The sequence below is a fragment of the Sciurus carolinensis genome, chromosome 7 (assembly GCF_902686445.1).
Source record: "Sciurus carolinensis chromosome 7, mSciCar1.2, whole genome shotgun sequence".
In the NCBI taxonomy this organism is placed as follows: domain Eukaryota; kingdom Metazoa; phylum Chordata; class Mammalia; order Rodentia; family Sciuridae; genus Sciurus; species Sciurus carolinensis.
The window spans coordinates 130,780,559-130,803,681 of record NC_062219.1 but is presented as its reverse complement, the minus strand read 5'-3'; the positions used below and the strand labels follow the sequence as shown (position 1 = coordinate 130,803,681).

Genomic DNA, 23,123 nt, shown 5'->3' with positions numbered 1-23,123 from the left:
ACTGACTGGAAGACACTCTCACACAAACTGGAAGACCGACTCACACTGACTGGAAGGCCCACTCACAGTGACTGGAAGTCCCACTCACACTGACAGGAAGACCCACTCACACTGACTGGAAGGTCCACTCATGACTGAAAGGAGCACTCTCTGTAAGGCCACTCACTGCCTGGAAGGCCAACTCACACTGAGTGGAAAGCCCACTCAAAATGACTGAAAGGTCCACTCACTGACTGGAGGGCCCACTCACACTAACAAGAAGTCCCATTCACTGACTGGAAGGTCCACACACTGACTGGAAGACCAATTCACACTGACTGGAAGGCCCACTCACACTGACTGAAGGTTCACTCCCACTGACGGGAAGGCCTACTCACTGACTGGAAGGCCCGCTCAATGACTGGAAGTTTCACTCACTGAGTGGAAGGCTCACTCACACTGATTGGCAGGCCCACTCACTGATTGGAAGGCCACTCAATGACTGGAAGACCAACTCACACTGAGTGGAAAGTCCACTCACACTAATTGGAAGGCCCACTCGCACTGATTGGAAAGTCCACTCACACAGACTGGAAGGCCCACTCCCACTGAATGGAAGGTCCACTCATGACTGGAAGGCCCAGTCATTGACTGCAAGACCACTCACTGAATGGAAGGCCCACTCACACTGACTGGAAGGCCCACTCCCACTGAATGGAAGGTCCACTCATGACTGGAAGGCCCAGTCATTGACTGCAAGACCACTCACTGAATGGAAGGCCCACTCACACTGACTGGAAGGCCCACTCTGACTGGAAGACCCACTTACACTAACATGGAAGGCCCACTCACACTGACTGGAAGTTCCTCTCATGACTGCAGGATTACTCACTGTTGTAAGGCCACTCAATAACTGGAAGGCAAACTCACTGACTGGAAGGCCACTCACTGACTGGAAGGCTCATTCACAGACTGGAAGGCCCACTCTTTGATTGGAAGGTCCACACACTGACTCGAAATTCCATTCATGACTGGAAGGTCCACTCACTGACTGGAAAACCACTCAATGACTGGAAGGCCCACTCACTGACCAGAAGATCCACTCAGTGACTGGCCACTCACTGACTGGAAGGCCCACTCACACTGACTGGGAAGCACACTCACACTGACTGGAATGCCCACTCACACTGACTCTAAGACCCACTCAAACTAACTGGAAGGCCCATTCACACTGACTGGAATGTCCACTCATGACTGGAAGGCCCACTCACACTGACAGGAAGGCCCACTCACATTGACTGGAAGGTCCACTCATGACTGGCAGGCCTACTCACTGACTGGAAGGCCCAATCACACTGACTGGAAGGTCTACTCACACTAACTGGAAGCGCCACTCATTGACTGAAATGCCAACTGACACTGAATGGAAGCCCACTCAGTGACTGCAATGCCCACTCACTGAATGGAAGGCCCACTCACTGACTGGAAGTGCACTCACTGACTGGAAGGCCCACTCACTGACTAGAAGAACCACTCACACTGACTGGAATGCCCATTCACTGAGTGGAAGATCCACTCACACTAACATGGACGGCCCACTCACACTGACTGGAAGACCCACTCACAGTAATTGGAAGGCCCACTCACACCTACCGAAAGGCCCACTCACAATGACTGGAAGACCCACTCACACTGACTGAAAGACCAACTCACTGACATGAAGGCCCACTCACTGACTAGAAGGGAAACTCACACTGCCTGGAAGGCACACTCACTGTGACTGGAAGGCCCACTCACTGAATGGAAGGTCCACACACTATGACTGGAAGGCCCACTCACACTGAATGGAAGGCCCACGCACACTGATTGGAAGGCCCACACACTACCTGGAAGGCTCACTCACACTGATTGGAAGGCCCACTCACTGACTGGAAGGACCACTCACCCTGACTGGAAGTCACACTCACTGACTGGAAGACCCACTCACAATGATTGGAATACCCACTCACTGACTGGAAGGCCCAACACATTGAATGGAAGGCCCACTCACTATGACTGGAATGACCATTCACTGACTGGAAGGCCCACTCTCACCGACTGGAAGGATCGCTCACACAGAATTGAAGGCCCACTCACTGATAGGAAGGCCCACTCACTTACTGGAAGACCCACTCAAATTGACTGGAAGGCCCACTCACACAGAATGGAAGGGCCACTCAACTGGAAGGCCCACTAACTGACTGCGAGGCCACTCACTGACTGGAAGGCCCACTCACTGACTGGAAAGGCACTCACTGACTCAAAGGCCCACTCACTGACTGGAAGTACCACTCACAGTGACTGGAAGGCCCACTCACTGAGTGGAAGACCCACTAACACTAACTGGAAGGCCCACTCACACTGACTGGAAGACCCACTCACACTAATTGGAAGGCCCATTCACACTGACTGGAAGGCCAACTCACACTGACTGGAAGGCCCACTCACACAGTTTGGAAGGGCCACTCATGACTGGAAGGCCCACTCACTGCAAGGTCACTCACTGACTGGAAGGCACACTCACTGACTGGAAGGCCACTCACTGACTGGAAGGCCCTCTCATTGACTGGAAGGACCAGTCACAGTGACTGGAAGGCCCACTGACTGACTGGAAGACCCACTCACACTAACTGGAAGGCCCACTCACTGACTGGAAGACCCACTCACACTAACTGGAAGCCCACTCACACTGATTGGAAGACCTACTCACTGACTGGAAGGCCCACTCACTGACTAGAAGGCAAACTCACACTGACTGGAAGGCACACTCACTGACTGGAGAGACCACTCACACTGATTGGAAGATCCACTCACTGAATGGAAGGCCCACTCACTATGACTGGAAGGCCCACTCACTGACTGGAAGGCTCACACACACTGACTGGAAGGCCCACTCACTGACTGGAAGGCCCACTCACTGACTGGAAGTCCACTCACTTACTGAAAGGCACACTCACTGACTAGAATGACCACTCACATTGACTATAAGGCCACTCCCTGACTGGAAGGCCACTCACTGACAGGAAGGCCCACTCACACTGACTGGAAGGCCCGCTCACACTGACTCGAAGTTCCACTCACACTGACTGGAAGAACCACTCACAATGACTGGAAGGCCCACTCACCGACTGGAAGGTCCACTCACACTGAGTGGAAGGCCCTATCACTGACTGGAAGGCCCATTCACACTGAGTGGAAGGCGCACTCACTGACTGGAAGGTCCACTCCCTAACTGCAAGGCCCACTTACACTGACTGGAAAGCCCACTCACACTGACTAGAAGGCCCACTGCCTGAATGGAAGGCAACTGAAAGACTTGAAGGCCTACTCACACTGACTGGAAAGCCCACTCAAACTGTAAAGCCCATTCACTGACTGTAGTGACCACTTGCACTGACTGGAAGGCCCTCTCACTGAGTGGAAGGCCCACTCACACTGATTGGAAGGTCCACTCATTACTGGAAGGCCCACTCACTGACTCTAATGCCACTCACTGACTGGAAGGCCACCTCACTATTGGAAAGCCCACTCACAGTGACAGGAAGGCCCATTCACTGACTGGAAGGCCCACTCACTGAGTGGAATGCCCAGTCACACTGACTTGAAGGGTCACTCACTCTGACTGGAAGGTGCACTCACACTGATGGGAAGACACACTCACTGACTGGAAGGCCCACTCACTGACTGGAAGGCACACTCACTGCCTGGAAGGGTCACTCACACTCACTGGAAGGCCCACCCACTGACTGGAGGACTCACTGACACTGACTGGAAGGCCACTCACTGACTGGAAGGCCCTCTCACTGATTGTAAGGCCCACTCACTGACTGTATTCCCCGCTGACACTGACTGAAAGACCCCCTCAGTGACCTGAAGTCCCACTGACTGGAGGACCCACTCAGTCACCTGAAGGCCCACTGAAACTGACTGGAAGGCCCACTCACTGACTGGAAGGCCCACTCACTGACTGGAAGGTCCACTCTTTCACTGGAAGGCCCACTAACTGACTGGAAGACCCACTCTCTGATTGGAAGGTCCACTCAGTGAGCGGAAGTTCCACTCACTCAATGGAAGGTCCACTCATGAATGGAAGGTCCGCTCACTGACTGGAAAACCACTCAATGACTGGAAGACCCACTCACTGACCGAAGACCCACTCACTGCATGGAACACCCACTCCCTGACTGGAAGGCCAACTCACTGACCCGAAGACCCACTCACTGACTGGAAGGCCACTCACTGACTGGAAAGCCCACTCACACTGACTGGAAAGCACACTCACACTAACTGGAAGGTCCACTACACTGAGTGGAATGCCCACTCACTTACTGGAAGGCCCACTTACACTGACTTGAAGACCCAATCACACAAACTGGAAAGCCCACTCACACTGACTGGAAGACCCACTCACACTAACTGGAAGACCCACTCACACTGACTGGGATGCCCACTCACACTGACTGGAAGGTCCACTCACTGACTGGAAGGACAACACACTGACTGGAAGGCCACTCACTGAATGGAAGTCCACCTCACACTGACAGGAAGGCCCACTCACACTGATTTGAAGGCCCACTCACACTGACTGGAAGACCCACTCACACTAATTGGAAGGCCCACTCACACTGTTTGGAAGGCCCACTAACACTGACTGGAAGGACCACTCAAACTGAATGGAAGGTCCACTCATTACTGGAAGGTCCACTCACTGCCTGGAAGGGTCACTCACACTGACTGGAAGGCCCACTCACTGACTGGAAGGCCACTCACTGACTGGAAGGCCCACTCACTAACTGGAATGACCTCTCACACTGACTGGAATGCCCACTCACTGACTGGAAGGCCACTCACTGACAGGAATGCCCACTCACTGACTGGAAAGCCCACTCACTGACTGGAAGTCCACTCACTGGAAGGCCCACTCACTGACTGGAAGGCCCCCTCACACTGACTCGAAGTTCCACTCACACTAACAGGAACGTTCACTCACTGAATGGAAGGCCCACTTACACTGACTGGAAAGCCCACTCACACTGACTGGAAGGCGCACCCCTGAATGGAAGGCAACTGGAAGACTGGAAGGCCCACTCACACTGACTGGAAAGCCCACTGAAACTGACTGGAAAGCCCATTCACTGACTCTAGTGACCACTCACACTGACTGGAAGGCCTGCTTACTGAGTGGAAGGCCCACTCACACTGATTGGAAGGCCCGCTCACCGAGTGGAAGGCCCACTCACACTGATTGGAAGGCACACGTACAATGATTGGAAGGCCCACTCACTGACTGGAGGACCCACTCTCACTGACTGGAATGCCCACCCACTGACTGGAGGACCCACTCTCACTGACAGGAAGGCCCAAGCACACTGACTGGAAGGCCCATTCATTGACTGGAGGACCCACTGACACTTATTGGAAGGTCACTCACTGACTGAAAGGCCCACTCACACTGACAGGAAGACCCACTCAGTGACTGGAAGGCCCACTGAAACTGACTGGAAGGCCCACTCACTGACTGGAAGGCCCACTGAAACTGACTGGAAGGCCCACTCACTGACTCGAAGGCCCACTCATGGACTGCAAGACCCACTCTCTGACTGGAAGGTCCACTCTCTGACTGGAAGGACACTCACTAATTGGAAGGCCCACTCACAGACTGGACGGTCCACTCACTGACTGGAAGGCCTACTCACTGACTGTAAAGCCACTCAATGACTGGAAGGCCCACTCACACTGAATGGAAAACTCACTCATACTGACAGGAAGGCCCACTCTCATACTGGACGGCCCACTCACTGACTAGAAGGCCCACTCACTGACTGGAAGGCCACTCAATGAATGGAAAGCCCACTCACACTGACTGGAAGGCCCACTCACACTGACTGGAAAATCCACTCACACTGCTCCTGTTTCTAGGGGTGAGTCTGGATTCCATCACAGGTCTGATTGAGAGGCTCCTGTTTCTAGGGGTGAGTCTGGATTCCATCACAGGTCTAATTGAGAGGCTTCTGTTTGTAGGGGTGAGTCTGGATTCCATCACAGGTCTGACTGAGATGCTCCTATTTCAGGTGGTGAGTCTGGATTTCATCACAGGTCTGATTGAGAGGTTTCTGTTTCTAGGGGTGAGTCTGGATTCCATCACAGGTCTAATTGAGAAGCTTCTGTTTGTAGGGGTGAGTCTGGATTCCATCACAGGTCTGACTGAGATGCTCCTATTTCAGGGGCTGAGTCTGGATTCCATCACAGGTCTGATTGAGAGGTTCCTGTTTCTAGGGGTGAGTCTGGATTCCATCACAGGTCTAATTGAGAGGCTTCTGTTTGTAGGGGTGAGTCTGGATTCCATCACAGGTCTGACTGAGATGCTCCTATTTCAGGTGGTGAGTCTGGATTCGATCACAGGTCTGATTGAGAGGTTTCTGTTTCTAGGGGTGAGTCTGGATTCCATCACAGGTCTAATTGAGAGGCTTCTGTTTGTAGGGTTGAGTCTGGATTCCATCACAGGTCTGATTGAGAGGCTTCTGTTTCTAGGGGTGAGTCTGGATTCCATCACAGGTCTGACTGAGATGCTCCTATTTCAGGGGGTGAGTCTGGATTCCATCACGGGTCTGATTGAGAGGCTTCTGTTTCTAGGGGTGAGTCTGGATTCCATCACAGGTTTGATTGAGAGGCTTCTGTTTCTAGGGGTGAGTCTGGCTTCCATCACAGGTCTGACTGAGAGGCTCCTATTTCAGGGGGTGAGTCTGGATTCCATCACAGGTCTGACTGAGATGCTCCTATTTCAGGGGGTGAGTCTGGATTCCATCACGGGTCTGATTGAGAGGCTTCTGTTTCTAGGGGTGAGTCTGGATTCCATCACAGGTTTGATTGAGAGGCTTCTGTTTCTAGGGGTGAGTCTGGATTCTATCACAGGTCTGACTGAGATGCTCCTATTTCAGGGGGTGAGTCTGGATTCCATCACAGGTCTGACTGAGAGGCTCCTGTTTCTAGGGATGAGTCTGGATTCCATCACGGGTCTGACTGAGAGGCTCCTGTTCTCCACAGCATGGCCTGGCCCTGAAAACAGCATTTTAGGTTCTCCATCTGAAGACCAAGAAGCAGAAAACAGAAGCAGAAGCCCCGCAGAGCCCTGACCACTGGGCACAAGGCAGGCTTCTGCTCGTGCTGCTTGCCAGTCCACGTGCTTATGTACCCATGGTCTTTCTGCAGGTGTCGGGCAACATCAGTCAGGCCCCAGGCAGCCAGTGGATCAGGCAGTGAGACACCAGGGTTGTGAAGGTGTGACGGGAAGGCAGGGGAGGGGAACTGGCGCCTCCCTTGCCTCCAGCCTTGGTTGGGGATCAGTGAGAGGCCCAGGATGTGGAGGAAGAGCGCGCCCCAGGTCTGAAGAGCTCTGCCTGGGCAGGGGACATGCGCCCTGTCCTGTCCCACGGGCTCCCTGCTGGTAGGTGCCCTGTGGCCGTCCATCGTGTCCCGGCCTGACGCTTCCCCAGAGGAGCATGTAGAGTAACGAAATGTCCAAGCCCTCTCCACTGAGTCCCCCAGTCCTCTGGGATGAGAAGACAGCACACTGGGTCTTTGCAGCCTGGGGTTGAACAGCGGGAAATGAGCAGCTTCCGAAAGCCATGAACGTGGGGTAGGAAATGAAACCATTCCTACAGGACACAATGAAAGGTTGAAGGCGAGTAAACACCTCTCGCTTTAACCAAGGCAGGAGGAGAGTCCACACCTCTCGCTTTGACCGAGGCAGGAGACGATGTTATTTTCGTTTACTCTGCAGGCATCTTAGACCCGGACGAAGCAGCATTGCTGACACTCTTTCCGCCATCACATTAGCTTAGGTATGTGGTACCACGGGCCCATGGGCTGCGTCCTGTCTCCCAATTCACTTCCTTCTCCCTTGGGGTGAGATAGGTGATGGGGGTGGGGCGTGGGGGGACCAGGGAAGGGAAGGAAAGCAGGAAGGAGGGGAGGAGAGCGGAGAGAGGGCAGCGCAGGGTGCAGTGGTGGGGTGGAGAGAGACACCGGGAGAGGGGGAGAGGAGACCTGCGGGACCATGCACAGGGGACATGGTTCACAGCCTAGATTTAAAAGGCACTTTTATGAGTGTGCTTCACAAACAGCACGAGTCACTTGTTAGACTTCGTCCTCAGGTGCCCCAATATAGCCCTGTTGAAATTCCCAAAGCAGAACACATCACACACAAAGGGAAAAAGACCTTCCCCTCCCGCTAATGGTCAACGTGTCAGTGAATGGCCCCCGGCTGCAGTGGTCAACAGGTTCATAGACGACCCCATCCCTGTCAGTGAGTGACCCTCCTGCTGTCCTGGTCAACGTGTTGGTACACAACCCCCTGCTGTGATGGTCAGCGTGTGGTAAGTTACCACCCCACCCCGTGATCAATGGACCACTGGCCAACACGAATGAGCTGGAACAGCCTCTCAGCTGTCCCTGGACTGCTGGCCTCACCTGTGCAAACTCACACAGCCAAGCGGCAGCCGGGTCCCTCCGATGGCACACTTGACCTCAGAGTGCACCCCTTCTCTCATATATCCAAGCTGCTCAGTTTGAGCATCTTAAATTCCTTTCCACTGTGACGTCAAGGACCCTCATGACCCGAGTTGAGTCCAGTTCCCTTGTGGGACCTCCTTGGGACACTCGCCGGGTGACAGTGTGATCTTTACCTAGTTGGAATCTGTTTTAACAAGTGTCCAAGGGCGAGAGGCAGGCGTCAGGACTGGCGTTCCTCCAGGATCCTGGAGCTGTGAGTCTGCTTGGCTCGCGTTGCACCCCCTGTGCTTCGCATGGTGGGAACTCCAATGCCGCCCTGCTTTTCTTAACTATGGATTTTTTTTTGTAGCAGTAGTAGTAGTGGGGATTGAACTGGGGTGCTCTCCACTGAGTGACACCCACCCCCACCCCTTTAATTGATTTATTATTTTTAAAAATTCTGAGATAGGGTCTCTCAATTGCTCAGGCTGGCCTCAAATTTGTGATCCTCCTGCCTTGGCCTACTGGGAACACCTTGAGGTGGAGAAGTAGCAACCAGTCCACAGATTGCTCATGTGTTAGTAAATGCTTAATTGAATGAATGCATTTAAGGATCAGAAAACTTAATCTCAGCCCTGGGAGTCTGTAAGAGCATTAAGAAATAAGACACCAGCCTGGTGTGGTGGCTCATGCCTGTAATCTCAGCAACTCAGGAGGCTGAGGCAGGAAGATCACAAGCTGAAGCACCCTCAGCAATTAGAGAAGCCCTAAGCAACTTAGCGAGACTCTGTCTCGAGCTAAATATAATTAAAATAAATAAAATAAAACAGCAAAAGAAAAATTAGGTTCATATGATTCCTCTGAGCATAACAGACCTGTGTTTCACTGAGATTGCACATTTGTCTTTAGATATCCACGGGGACTGGTTCCAGGAGCTTCCAGCAGATATGAAACTCTGCAGACGCTCCTGTTCCTTATATAAAATTTGCATATAAACCATGAATGTGGGTTATACTTTAAATCATCTCTAGGTTTCTTATAATGCCTAACATAGTGCAAATGCTATGTCAGACGTTGCTGTTCTATATTGTTTAAGGGATACTTGGAAGAAACCCATGAAAACCACACCAGACACGGGAAATCACATAAGGGAGTTTATTAAGCAAACAAACTGTCTCCCTGCAGGGTAAGAGAGAAAATGAGAGGAAAAGAGAGGGCACGCTAGAAACAGTGGAAAAGCTAGGAGGAGAGAGTAGGAAAGAGAAAAGATGGCGGGGAAGCTATCCTTAAGCAGTTGAGTTCTGCAGGGGTAACAGTGGACCAATAACAGAGGAGAATTGCAAGCTGATTGATGGACCTATAGCTAGCTAGGATGTTCACAGACAGACAAGTAGTTGGGAGGCGGGGAAATGGCTGCAATGGAAAGGGCAGGGAGAGCAGCTTTCAGACTGACAAGCTAGGTTGTGATGCAACACAAAGGGCCCGGAAGAAGCTTTGTATTACAGATTGTCTAGATGTTAGTAACCATTCTTTAGTTTGTACTTAAGTAAGGTCATTTTGACCCACTTCTCCCTCTGCTAATGATTTCAGATCTCATGGTATCTGTAATTGTAAAAAATAGCAACAGATACTTATGATTGATGTACTGATTTACAGTATTAAAAAACCTACAACCATATGATCAGGGCTGTTCTCCCAATAGCCATTTTTTTGGGCTTTGTGTGAGACAGTCAGCCGGCTGGCTTAATAAAAGACTCAAATTTGAACTTCTTAGTGATACCGCCGTTTACCGGTGACGAGTTCTGCTCCTTCTAATGTTGAAGATTGAACACTAGAGAAGCACGCCAAGGCAAGCATATTAAGCAGGTTTATTTAAAGGGAATAATACAGACTTTCCCGGCAGGGAGAAGGGGGCCATGGCTGATGTTCTAAAAGTCCCAAGAAGTGAGCGCACCCTACATCTTTTTTAGGTTAAAGTCTCTTGTTCTCCAGTTTTCTCCCCCCTTATCTCTCTCTCCTTCCTGCCTACGTGACTAGGCCCGGTTTTGCATAAGTGAGAAGCCAAGGGCAGGGGGAGGGCCAAGGTGATTCAGGCAGGTAAGGGTCCAGGGGGCATTAATTAGCATCTCCTTGCTTGCAGTCCTTGATAAAGGCAGGTAAATTTGGTCATCAATGGGCTCCGGAGATCCTTGACATTCCATTCTTCCAGGGGCAGTCTCCAACTTCCAAAGGCAGGTGGCTTCATGGCTTCATTTCCTCGAATTGACCCGATTCCCTATTTCTACACTAACTACCTGTCCTTAATTCTGGCTTCATTAGTGGTGATCAGTCGGTTCTTAATTGCGCCCCATAACACTGAGTCTTCATCTGAGCCTGCAAATGTCCGATGGGCAACTAAAAGCAGGATAAAGCTTGCAATCCCTGCATGTGTCACCTCTCTCGAACTCTGGGTCACTTCCCTGCTGGGCAGACATGCTACCTATTTAAGGTGTGTTCCCTTATAGCTGTGATTCCACGCCCCCTCCCAAGGTTGAGGCACCCAGGTAAGAGTAACTAGGTGCAAGTCTTGAAAACACCTAGGTCAGTATTTCAGGATTGATCAGGCAGGCCTTACTGATAGAGGTGGTTACTTTTCCCCTTTGATTTTTGGGGTGAGTGATCTGGCCTAGGGCTCCAGCAACAACTTGCAACCAGATCTTCATCTCTTTGCAAAGTGGTTTTCCTATTTATTGTCTTCATGTTTTTCCATTTTTAAAACATAATATCATGTAGTACCCTAAAAACAACTTGCATGCGTCCATAATGACATTACTGTTGGTGAAACCAGAGTTTGAGATTCCCATTTGCCAATTTCCTTCTGGGGTCTTGCCTCACATATTTGAAGAATAAAATCCATGGACAAGAATGAAGGGAAGAGATTTATTTAAGTGAGAAGGGTGTGGGTCAATGGTGCAGGCTGAGACCTGTATGCAGGAGTTGCAATTGTTCATTGGTGCGTTCTGCATTTAAATGGCTCCTGGGTGTTTCCTTTCAGACTCAGTATCTCTGTTTTCCCAAATCCCTACCTCAGGAGACAGTATTTTTTTTTAAAACATCAACAATTTAAAACATTAACTTTCTGTCTGCTTTCCTTCGTCATCGTAACTATGCTTACGAAGCCCAAAGCTTGGGTTGCAGACCTGCCTTTGGCAATGAGGGTTCATATACCCGGGGACTACTGCGAGTCTTGTGCAACACTGTCCCTTAAGACGAAAGTCCCGGCAGGTATCTTAGGTCTGGATCCAGCCGGGGAACACAGCACCGAGAGTAATCAGGAAGGTTTATGCAAATCACTAGCACAGTGTCTAGCACATGCATCTTGGTCTCTTGGGATTGCTGTAGCAAGACATTTTAAACTGGGTGATTTATTAAGAACTGGAGACTGGGAGGCCCAAGTGGCTGCCTTTTACCCAAAGCTCAGTCCTTGTCCATGATGCCAATCTAATAATGAGTACACGGCTTCAAGAAAAAGGAAAAAGAAGGCTTACTGCCTTCACAGCAAAGAGGAAACAGGACACTCCTGTCTCAGAGGCTGTGATTCTGCCCATTGGCAGGAACAAGGGTTTTTTAAAGAGGTGATTCAAAGGTCACATTCTACATGTTCTCCGTTGGAGTAATTCACCTCTTAATATGAGAGACAGTCATTTCTGAGGTTTTCTGGTGCCATCCCCAAAGTCTGGATTATCTCATTCCTATGGTGGGTGTGTTCTTAGGGACAGGTAACTGTGCCTAGCGTGGAGAAGAAAGGTAATCAATCGTGTTTCCCCTGGGATTAGGGAGGGGAGAGATTAGGGAGGAGCAGGGAGAGGAAGTGAAAGAAACATGTCCATTTTAAAAATAAGTCAGTGGCAGAGCAGCAAGTGCTATATTCAAAGCATAAAGTAAACTAGTGTTACGCTTTCTCTGCTTCTAAGATGATGCCTACTGCTGTACATGGCAGAGAATGTTGTGGGGCGCAACTTAAGAACAGACCAGCCACCACTGAGAAGCCCAAATTTGAGTGTTTATTAGCCAGCCCGCCGACTGTCTCACACAACGCCACAAAAATGCCTATTGGGAGAACAGCCCCAACCATAGGGCTGCAGGGGTTTTTATACCATTGGTCAGTACATCAATCATAAGTGTCTGTTGCTATGATTTAAAATTACAAACATCATGAGATCTGAATCATTAGCAGAGGGGGAAGTGGGTCAAAATGACCTCACTTAGGTACAAACTAAAGAATGGTTACTAACGTCTAGACAATCACTGTTGACAACACTGTTGACATGGTACATTGTTTAGGAAAAATAGGAAGAAGAAAGAGAACAATTTTTCATTATGTAAGAACTGCCATCTTGTGTTGCCATACATGTCATGCTAAGCAACTGATGATGGGTACAGAGGCGGGGTGTTCCCATGGTCCTACTACTGGGGTTCAATATCGACCGATCCCCAGAGAGTCAAAGTGCACACACGGCAATGCAAATCGCACAACGAGGTTTTATTGCAAGCTCGAGCCTGGACCGCAACCAGCCTCTCAGACCACTACCACGGCTGAGTGGGGAGCGGCCCCGAGGGACGAGAAAGCACTCTACTTAAGAAATTTCCAATCATTCACATACAAAGACCTGTACATTATTGGTTAACATTGGAACAGCTAAACATTTGTTCTCTTTTGGTTGGGTCCTGCCAATTTATTTGAATCTCACTGGGTTCCGCCAAAACCGAATGGTCCTGGAGGAAGAAGGGAGGAGGGAGGGGGTGAACTATGCAGGAGATGAGTCAGGGCTAGGCCCCCTCCCCTGTCCTTGATAGATAAGGTTTCCGGGCAGCTGCCCATTTCTCGGACAGATATCTCTTAACAGCCGTGATAAACTCTGGGGGCCCAGTATGTCCTGTTTGTCCTGTATTGACTCTTGAGGGTAGCACCTGTGCGCCCTTTCCTGGGGGGGGAGGTTTTACAGGCCAGTTCCCGAAATGGCTTGTTCATACAACATGGCTGCACAGATGTCACCTTGTTCTCAACACTACATAACGTGGGGTCTCAGGGTAAAATGGAGTCTGTTTAGTCATTGCCCACATAGCCTGGCCCGTAACATTACCGTGGAGTCTAATATGTCAGCCCATTACAGGGAGAGACAGGGTCCAGGCAGCTTTCTGAGCCTCTATTTTTTTTTTTTTTTTTTTTGGGTGCTGGGGATCGAACCCAGGGCCTTGTGCTTGTAAGACAAGCATTCTACCTACTGAGCTATCTCCCAGCCCCCTGAGCCTCTATTTCTGTTTTAAGGACATTAATACCATTCCAACAGGCAGGGCCTGCATGACTTAGGCACTTCTCAGAGTTTCCCATACAGCGGGAAGTACATTTCTTTCTTTTTTCTTTTCCTTTCCTTTGGTAATGAGGGTTGAACCCAGAGGTGCTTAACCACTGACCCACAATCCTGTCTTTTCATTTTTTATTTTCAGTCAGGTCTTGCTAAGTTGCTTAAAGCCTCAGTAAATTATCCAGGCTGGCCTGGAACTTGTGATCCTCCTGCCTCAGCCTCCAGAGGCACTGGCGTTACAGTCCTGCCATCGTGCCAGATGGGGACTAAAGTTCGATATGAACTTTAGGGGGACAAGAGAAAAACATTCAATCCATAGCATGGTCGTAAACTCATCTACTTTGGGGTGCTGTTTCTTATAAGTGCAAAAGGACAGGAAGCAGACCTCAAGGGATTCAGAGAAGCCTTTATTCCTTCGCAGACTCCGTTGCCATTAGGGTCCACTTTCAGTATGGGAAAATGGCTGCCAGTTACAGAGGGGATTTTGGTTTTATGGGGTACAATGATGCAATCATTGGACGCTGTGTACCTGCAGCTTTGAACCTCAGGTGATAGTTGAACAGGTTAAAACTTTAATTTAGGAGGGTAGTTGCAAAAAGGTTGAAACTCATTGTCTGGGGAGATAAGAGTCCAGATCCTGAGGGAGGAGTACTCAAATCATGCCCATTATTATTTAGGACTAATTTGCCATGCGGGAAGGTCAAGGTTTAGGGTCTAGCATTCAGTATCCGCTGCTTTCCCCCAGGGCCCATTGTTATCAGGAAAGACTACTCTGGGAGAAGTTTAATGTTTGGTCAATTTTCTCCTTCCTCCTTCAAAGCCCCACCGTCCCTCCATTTTTCTTGGGGAGCTGTCTTATAGGAATATTGTTTTCCATAACTGTTCATTTCTGATAGCGATCTTTAGAGGTTCAAGGCAGTGTCAGGTCTCCTGTTGGGCGTGGAGGGAGCACAGAAGATTCTTCTGTGAGGTGGTTATCTACCAAGAAGCCAATGTGGCTCGTGTCTGCTAATTAGTTTAAGGTGGTTTTAAAACACGCAATGAGCCCACCTGTAATCCTAGCTGATCCGGAGGCTGAGTCAGGAGGATTACAAGTTCAAAGCCAGATTCAGCAATTTAGCGAGGTCCTAAGCAAATCAGCGAGACCCTGTCTCTAATATATATACATGTATATAATATATATGTTTAAAAGGGCTGCGGATATGACTCACTGGTAAAGCGCCCCTGGGTTCAATCCCTGGTTTTAAAACAAAACCACAAACTCCTAATGATACTACACAGCAATCCAACAGGTGTCCAGCCGTGAAAGCAGTTCCTCTGTTTCCTTCACTGTGTGTGGATAAACCTGACACAATTGTGTTGTTAGGTGCTGAGAAGTCGGGAACTTGTACCAATATCTTTCTCGCTGACAGGAATGATTCACGAAACCCTCAGATCTGGAGTCTCACGTGTGTGCGACAGCTGCACTGTTGCCAGATCAAAACAGGCGCGTAAAGAAGCGCAATCGGCGTTACACCTAGAGGCCGCAGGTGGATCCGCGTCACACGGACCCGGTGTGGAGTCTGGAGGAGGCGGGCCGGGATCGCGCTGGCGCGCACAGCGCCTCTGCCTCCTCGCGGATTACCTGCGTGTCCTCCTGCAGCAGGATCCCGCCGACTGCTGTGACTGCGGGCGGGATGCTCAGGCTGGCCTGGGAGGGCTGGGGATCCCCAGCGCAGAGGCGCTGGCGCGCAAAGGCGAGCCTGGAGCGCGGCGGGGCGCGGCGGGGAGCTGCGCGGGCCTCGGGGACGCGCAGCGGGGCCGCAGGCGGGCGCGGCTGCGCTTGCCCTCCGCTGGTGGGCGTCTCTCGGGCTGCCTGGCCGAGCCGGGGCTGCTGCACTTCGCCAGCGAGCTCGCGTCTTCCGCTAAAGCGCTCTGTTCCGCGGTGAAGGCCAGGAGGAGCGAGTCTCCCTTCTCGGGCACTGCCGGCTCCGTGGCACAGGGTGGTTCCGCTTCTTTTCCAGGCGAGGTGGCGCATCTCCATCACCGCCTGTTTTTGGCTGGGCGAGCCGTGGCAGGGGAGGCGCAAGCCGGCGCGCCCCGCGGGGCTGGGCTGGGCTGGGCTGGGCTAGGTCTGGCCGGGCGCAGCCCGACCCTGCAGGCGCGACGCGGCTGGGCTCGGCTGGGCTCGGCCGGGCTCGGCCCGGCTCGCGGCGGCGCGGCGCGGGGGTGCCCTTGCCTCTGTAGAGCACGCGGGGCCGGTGCGGGGAAAGCATGCTCCAGTGGCGCAATCGGTTAGCGCGCGGTACTTATACAGCAGTATATGTGCGGGTGATGCCGAGGTTGTGAGTTCGAGCCTCACCTGGAGCATGTTTTCTTCCCTTCACGGCTTCAGGCCTTTCGTTGTCATGCCTTTTCCCCTCCTCCTTAAGGAAAGCTTAAATGTTATATTTTCCGTGGTGGGAACGCAGAGATGGCTGTGATGCAGGACATTTGGTCGATCCCAAACATGGGAAGAAAAGCCATCAAGCGGGAGAGAGATCGAGCTCAGCAGGCACGATGTTTTCCCTTCGATCAGGGGCGCGCAGAACCATATTACTGCTTCAGGGGGGCTCCCCTTCTCCCTAATGAACCACTCGGCCCTCTGGGGACCGAAGAGGGCCTGCGATGTGCAGAAGCTGCTCCGGCGCCTCCGCGTGGGAGCGCGCGAAGCTCCAGGAGGCGCGGAGCTCTGCGCGGGAGCCTAGCACCCTCCTGGCCTACGAAGACCTGGCTGCGGGACCGCAAGTGCCCAGTTCCCGCAGCAGCCGAACGCCAGGCCCACGTGCGCGATCCGTGCGTACGATCTCCTAATCGCATCAGGAAATGCACAGATGTCTTTGGAGAATTACATTCATCTTGAAGCTTGGTTTCAAAATAATTGTGTGCAGGCTATTCTGTATCGGGTCTTTTCAGGATCCAGTCTACCTGGACTCTCTTCGGGTTTGCAGGACCCTCCTCTTGGCTTTTTCTTTTTCTTTTTTTAATATACTTTAGTTGTCCATGGACCTTTACTTTATCGAGCTTTGCCGTATTTATTTGCATGTGGTGCTGAGGACCCAATGCCTCACATGCTAGGCAAGCACTCTTCACTGAGCCAGGACCGCAGCCCTCCTTGGAGCTCTTTGTTCTCCCGTTCCTTCAACATGAAGGTTTTCCAGTCAGTCTGCAGCTGCAGCTTCCCTCTGTGTAATGATATTCCCATTCCGTGTTGTTCTTTTCCAACAGAATACGTAGAGATGTACACAACGGATTTACTGTAGGGATTGGCTCAAGTGATTGTGCAGACTGAGAATTCCCATGCTAAGTTTTCTGCAAGCTGGAGAACCAGGAAGCCAGGTGTGATTCGGTGGGCGAGAAGGCCTGAAGAAGGTGGGCATGGTAGGCCCGGAAGCCAGTGGTTACTGGTTAAGGGCCAGCGTCCAGGAGCCCTGAGAGCCCAGGCTCCGTGCTGGAGAGCAGAAGACCCAGCAATGAGTTCCTGCCTCTACTGCCTTTCATTCTGTTGGACCCTCAACTCCTGGGAAGATGCTAGCCCACCCTGGGGGGTTGGGGGGATTTCTTTCCCAGTCTGATTTGGAAATTAAACTCTTTTAGAAGCATCCTCAAACACACAACCGTAATAATGTCTTATTAGCTATCTGGTTATCTTTTAACCCAGTAAAGTTTACATACAATTAGCCTTCACAAGTCCAGCCCTCCAGGTGGCTCACATAAGCATCTCCTCAATAAACTATAAACTGCACTTCATCGTCAATAAAGACAGCAACAAGGACATACCCCAGCCTGCCATGATGTGCTTTCTACATGCAACTGAAAACACACTCATCCCTGCCCCAGAGGAGGAGGTAAAGTCCTTGCACCATACTTACTCTTGTCCTGGTATCCTGTGACTTAAGTCCCATGGAATGCGAGGAGTCATACTTAACACCCAAATAAAATCAATGTGGCTTATGTCATATGGTAAGAAAATGGAGGAAAGGAAAAGACTTTTGTCCAGTACATAAACACAAAGGTATTCATAACAAACGGGAGGAAATGCTCATGAATGAAAGTCCTCTGAACTGGTCACAGGGTCATAGCTGCTATTCATGGCCACCTTCCTCTACTCCCATTGCAGACTTCCTTGTTTTTAGCAAGCGCTTCAGTGGTCTTTTTTTTTTTTTTTTTTTTTTTTTTTTTTAAGCAGGGTGACCCACACCTTTCCCGAAGAGTCTGGGCCATTCCTTGCCCCAGCTGGACTGGGGTAGAGTTTTCTATAGACCTTAACCACAGGATAATGTTACCAGAGTCCTAGACCCAGAGGAAAACAAATCAGTTTGCCACTCACCCCCCAAAAAAACACATGGAAAAGTAATGGTGAAAAGCAGGAAAGGATCTTCAGTCAGTATAGCCACTAGAAGACAAGGGGACCCTGGTCTTAACTCTCTCTTCCAGGGGCTGACAGTGACTTTGAGGTTTTATGGAAAGTGGACTGGGGGCAAGGGTTGAGGTGCACAAAGCTGGAAGCCTTGCACAGCAGCCAAAGCAGGGCATCTTAGGCAGGTCTTGTCTATGACAAGAAAGTTGCTCTTCTCTTGGGAAGAGTTGCTCTTGTCACGAGAGGTCCATCAGACCTGTCGTTCCTGGACTCCAAAGTGACTGCGGAAGAAAATGACTCAGGAGGACTCAGAAGTAAGGAGGAAAAAGAGGCAAGAAGCAGTGAACATGGACTGAGCAACTGGACCTTCCTTCAAACCCCACCGTCAGGCCACCGTCCCATTTCCGCGAGGGCGTTTCTTTCTCGGCTATTCTTGCTGACTGGGGCAGTGTGGGCACCTTGGAATGGAAGACTGAGAGCATGAGAAGACTGTTTCTTGTGCTCCCCGAGACTGCGACGGGCATTGGCATGCTGGTGTGGCCGTAGGAGCACCAGTCTTAACGCAGTGCATGGAGCCGCACCCAAAGGGGAGAAGAGAAGAAGTGACTGTGCTGAACGCTCAGCATCTCCACTCAGAAGGATCGACTGCAGCTGGTGCCCCACAGTGCCAAGGGCAGCGACATGCTGTCCAGGTCCCTTGCTGCTTTGGTGACACTTTCTGAGCCATTGGGGACATACCCACAGTACACGCTCCCCTCTAGTGGCATTCATACTGTCTACTGCCACCCAATTTTGGAGGACAACCTTGTGGATTTGTGTGGTCTCCTCGTTTGAGAGGGTGATGGCCTGTGGGGCTTGGGTAGAAGCAAGCTTAGTTAGGGCTTCTGCTCGTAATTCCACATCAGTGCTGGTCCTGGGGTCAGCAGGGCTGCAGGGGGGAACAACCAAGGGGCCCTCCTCATATATGTGCTGGGCTTCGACCACACTTCAGTTTGTGGACTCTGGGAAAATGGGAACATCGTGTCCTGGCAGGCCTGGGTGGCCCCAGGTGCACCGGTCACCCCATTACAGGGCCAGCCCCTGGCCCCCACTGTACAGGCTGTGCCCCATGTCTTCACAGAGCAAGTGTGTCAGTTAAGCCACGTGGACTTGGGTGACAGTCGTCACACTCACTCACCTCCCAGGGACAGGTCACTCTCACCCAACTGAACCTGCTCTGCAGTTTGCCCCCACCTCCACTGTGACCTGTAACCCACACCAGGAGGCCCTGACCTGCTCTCTGACCAGAGCAAAAACATGCTGTTTTCTGGCAGTTGCTTTTAGAACCATCTTAGGGTCCTGTTGCTTAGAGGAAGGGAGTAGGCACTTTCCAACAGGTGAGGGGAAAACATCCTCCCAGATTCCAGACCACTGGGAGAACTGCCATATGGGCAGAGTGGCTGCCTGGGTGTTCCAAGGCAGGCAGAGGCGGCAGAGGGCTGGCAGCCTGAGGGTAAGGGCCACTCAGACAGGTTGGTCTGGAGCTGTTCTGGAATGAGGGGTAGCCAGGAGTTCATCGTTGTTCAGGGTGGTTTGCCTGAGTTTGCTTTTCGAAGAGATATTTCAGGTCTCTCAAGGGCTTCACCGTCCAGCGAGAAGACTGTTGGTCCTAAAGAGTGTCAGGAGGTCATTGTCCAGGGGTGTCCTTTTATCTCAAGTGAGGTGGATCTCAAACAGCAAGTTTGAGGAAGTGTGAGTGGCTAAAAGCTCATCATGGGAGTCTGTCTACTCTTCCATCAGCTGGTTTTCTGGATCCCGATTTTTCCTTGTCTTCAACAGAATTCAATCTCCTGTGGACAGGGTGTAGGTCCTCAGGGCAAGATCTTATTCCAGAGGAAGCACAGACCTTAGAGAGTAGAACTTGGAGCTGCTACTCACAATGCTGACTTTCATCTTCCTATTCTGAGAATGTGGAGAATATCTCCTTTGTGGACGTCTGAAAGCCCCCCGTGTATCTCCACAGGGTCTCATCGGGAGCCCATGTCCAGGAGCCAGTCTAATGCAGAGAAGGGCAGCAGGCAGCATCTTTTGCAGTGTTAACCTGGCCTCTTGATGTGTTCTGGCTGGAGCTTCTTCTGGAGGATGGTTCATCTTCTCTGTCTCACCTGTCAACTGAGTTCTGAGACAGCAGGTGGTCTCCAGTGGATTCCTAGGGCTCTACTCACCTTCTGCACTACCTTGGAGACAGAGGCAGGGCTCTTACCACTGTCTGAAGCCAGGTGTGTTGAACCCGAAGGTGACGACCTTCAGGAGCGCCCCAGCCACTTCCGAGGCCTTTCTGTCCTAGTGGGACAGCCCTCAATCCAACTGGAAAAGACGTCAACAGAAGCTGGTAGATATGTGATGTCTCCAGCAGCCCAGGTGTCTGGGTGAAGCCCACCTGCCGATCTTCAAAGGGGCATGACCACTGTGGCCTGGTTCTTGGCAGCCTTCCCTTTTTGGGTTGTTCCTGGAGCACGGTGGCATCTTTGTTGCTTTCCCCAGTTCCTGGCCTCTGAGGCGTGGTCAGCATAACAAGCGCCTCAATAAATAGGACCAGCTCTAGCAAACCCAAGCTCTGCAGGCAGGAGGACCACTCCAGGGGCACTTGCCTCCCTGGGAGGGGAAGGCCCGCTTCTTTAACCCCATTCTCAGGCTTTCCTCTCATCTGCTTCCAAATACTCAGGAGAGAAAGAAGTCAAGTCAAATTTGGCACCAGGGGTGCCAAAAGCATGACCACCTGCCACTGCCTGGCATTCGATGGTCGTGGTGGTTACGGGTTTCCTTTCTGATGTCGGGGGCAGTGTGTGGTGGCCACTTGGCTTGAGGAGAGCCTCCAGGAGTTTGCTATCTCCTGAGGGCGCTTAATGTCCTTACTCGTAGAGGTGAGGAGCACTCTTTCAGTGCCGTGGGAGAAAGGCATGTTTTAGACTGGTCAGCTTTTTCCCCTTCGGAAAGCTTGAGGGCCCAGTAAGGGCTGTTAATTCAGTCCTTTGAGTAGACATACCTGTGGGAGGGAATTTGACTCCACGTGGTCACCTCTGCTTACCCGGTGTGGCATTTCCCTGGTTCGTGAAGCCGCTTCCAGCGTGAAGACTTCCTGGTCTGTGTGGCTGACCCAGCAGGCCTGTCGGCTGGCAGAGGCAGCGTTAGGAACTTCTGCACGTTATGGTGTGAGGTTGTAGGCTCGGGACCTGTGGGCAGCAGGGTGGCTGGGTGTAGAGCTGATGTTTCTTGAAGGTCACCTTAGGGTCACCTAACAAGGTGGCCGATTTAGCCGGTGTCTGGCCCTGTGCGGCAGCAGGGTTAAGACCTGGTGTGGCACGTAGATGTGACTGCCAGTCCAAGCAGCAGGTTAGGGGACTCCTTCCCCCAGCAACCAGATGGGAACCTGAAGCCCAATTCCTTGTCACTCATGCACATACAGTTTGAATGACTTTCTAAGATCAGGCAGCATCAGAGCTGGGACATGGACTGGTCTTTGAGAGGTTCAGAGGCAGTTTGACGATCGGCTGTCTAAATGAAGGGCTTAAGTTCTGTCCCAATTAGAGCTTCACATAGGTCTGTAAGTCCCAGATGGGAGACTGACATCCTGCAGTCGCCCTCCCTCCCCAGGAATCCTCACAACTGTTTGCAGGTCCAGGGACCTGAAGGCAGGTAATGGCCTTTTCTCTGCCAGTCTCTGGTCTTCATCAGCCTGCTGTGACTGAAGCCCAGGTAAATAACTTCTTCCTTCTAGATCTGTACCTTATAACCCCACTCGGCCAGGTGACTGAGTCTGACTGGTGTTTTCTAGGCAGAGCTCATGAGCAGGGCTGGCGATCAGCACATCATCTACAGACTGGAGCAGTTTTCCCAGCTTACGGCAACATTCTCAAACCTTTAGCTAGTCCTTCTCCAAAGATCATGGGAAAGTTTTTGAATCCCAGGGGCAGTAGTGCTCAACAGTATGGAAGGTGGTTTTTGATGGAGGATCTGTCCATTCAAAGGCAAAAAGTAATTGACTCCCCTTTGAGCAGGATGGATTAAGTTGCATTAGAATTTGTTTGAAGTATGAGTCGGATTCCTGGGAATGCCTCCTGTCACCGACTATTGCTTTAAGCAGAGTGCCTTCTTTGAACATGACCTTACCAGGCTGGTGGAGGCCCGTTGGCCCCCACTGCCTGGTTGACAGGTCTCAGGATTTCAGGGCCACCGACTCCCCCTGGAGGCTTCTCCTGAGCTCCTGCCACTGAGGCTGAAGTGCTGCCCGGGTGGCACTTCCACCTGCGTTTGTGCTTCCCTGGGAGATCTTACTTGAACACAGGGTTTGCAGAGGCACGGGACTTCCAGTGCGCCCGGGAAGCTGAGTCACGAGGTGCAAGGAAGTCTGCTGCCAGGCTCTCCTGCTGCTCCTCTCACGGGCACAGTGTACCAGTCCTGCGTGTGGGAGGGCCGCACCCCGTGTTGGCTAAGAAGTAAGCAGACCGGTGCAGCAGGGCCCCCGTGGGGAAGTGGCTCGGGAGCGTGAGAGCCATCCTTGGCAGGCTCATCTTGACTCTGCTCTTTCCTGAGCCGACCCCTTTGGTCAGAGATTCGGGGGTTTTCCTTCCAGTGCCCGTTCTCATCACAGATTGCACATCCATCTTCTCCAGGGGCCTCTTCCCTTCCTGGGCAGCACCTCCAGTTCCAGGGTTCCAGCCCTGGGCATTTTGGATGAAGATGGTGTCTTGTTCAGCCTTTTTCATTTGTTTGTTTTTTAATTTTTTTTTCAGTACCTGGGGATTGAACCCAGGGACACTTAACCACTGAGCCACATCCTCAGCCCTTCTTATATTTTATTTAGAGACAGGGTCTCACTGAGTTGCTTAGGGCCTCGCTAAGTTGCTGAGGCT

General features: G+C 51.5%; 1 non-coding gene across 1 annotated transcript; it reads left to right on the top strand.

The window, feature by feature from the left end:
* The first annotated feature begins 16,108 nt into the window (after positions 1 to 16,108).
* Trnai-uau (transfer RNA isoleucine (anticodon UAU)) lies at positions 16,109 to 16,202 on the top strand. Its single transcript has 2 exons — positions 16,109 to 16,146; positions 16,167 to 16,202. It is a non-coding gene; the product is annotated as a tRNA-Ile (tRNA).
* Positions 16,203 to 23,123: the final 6,921 nt, after the last annotated feature.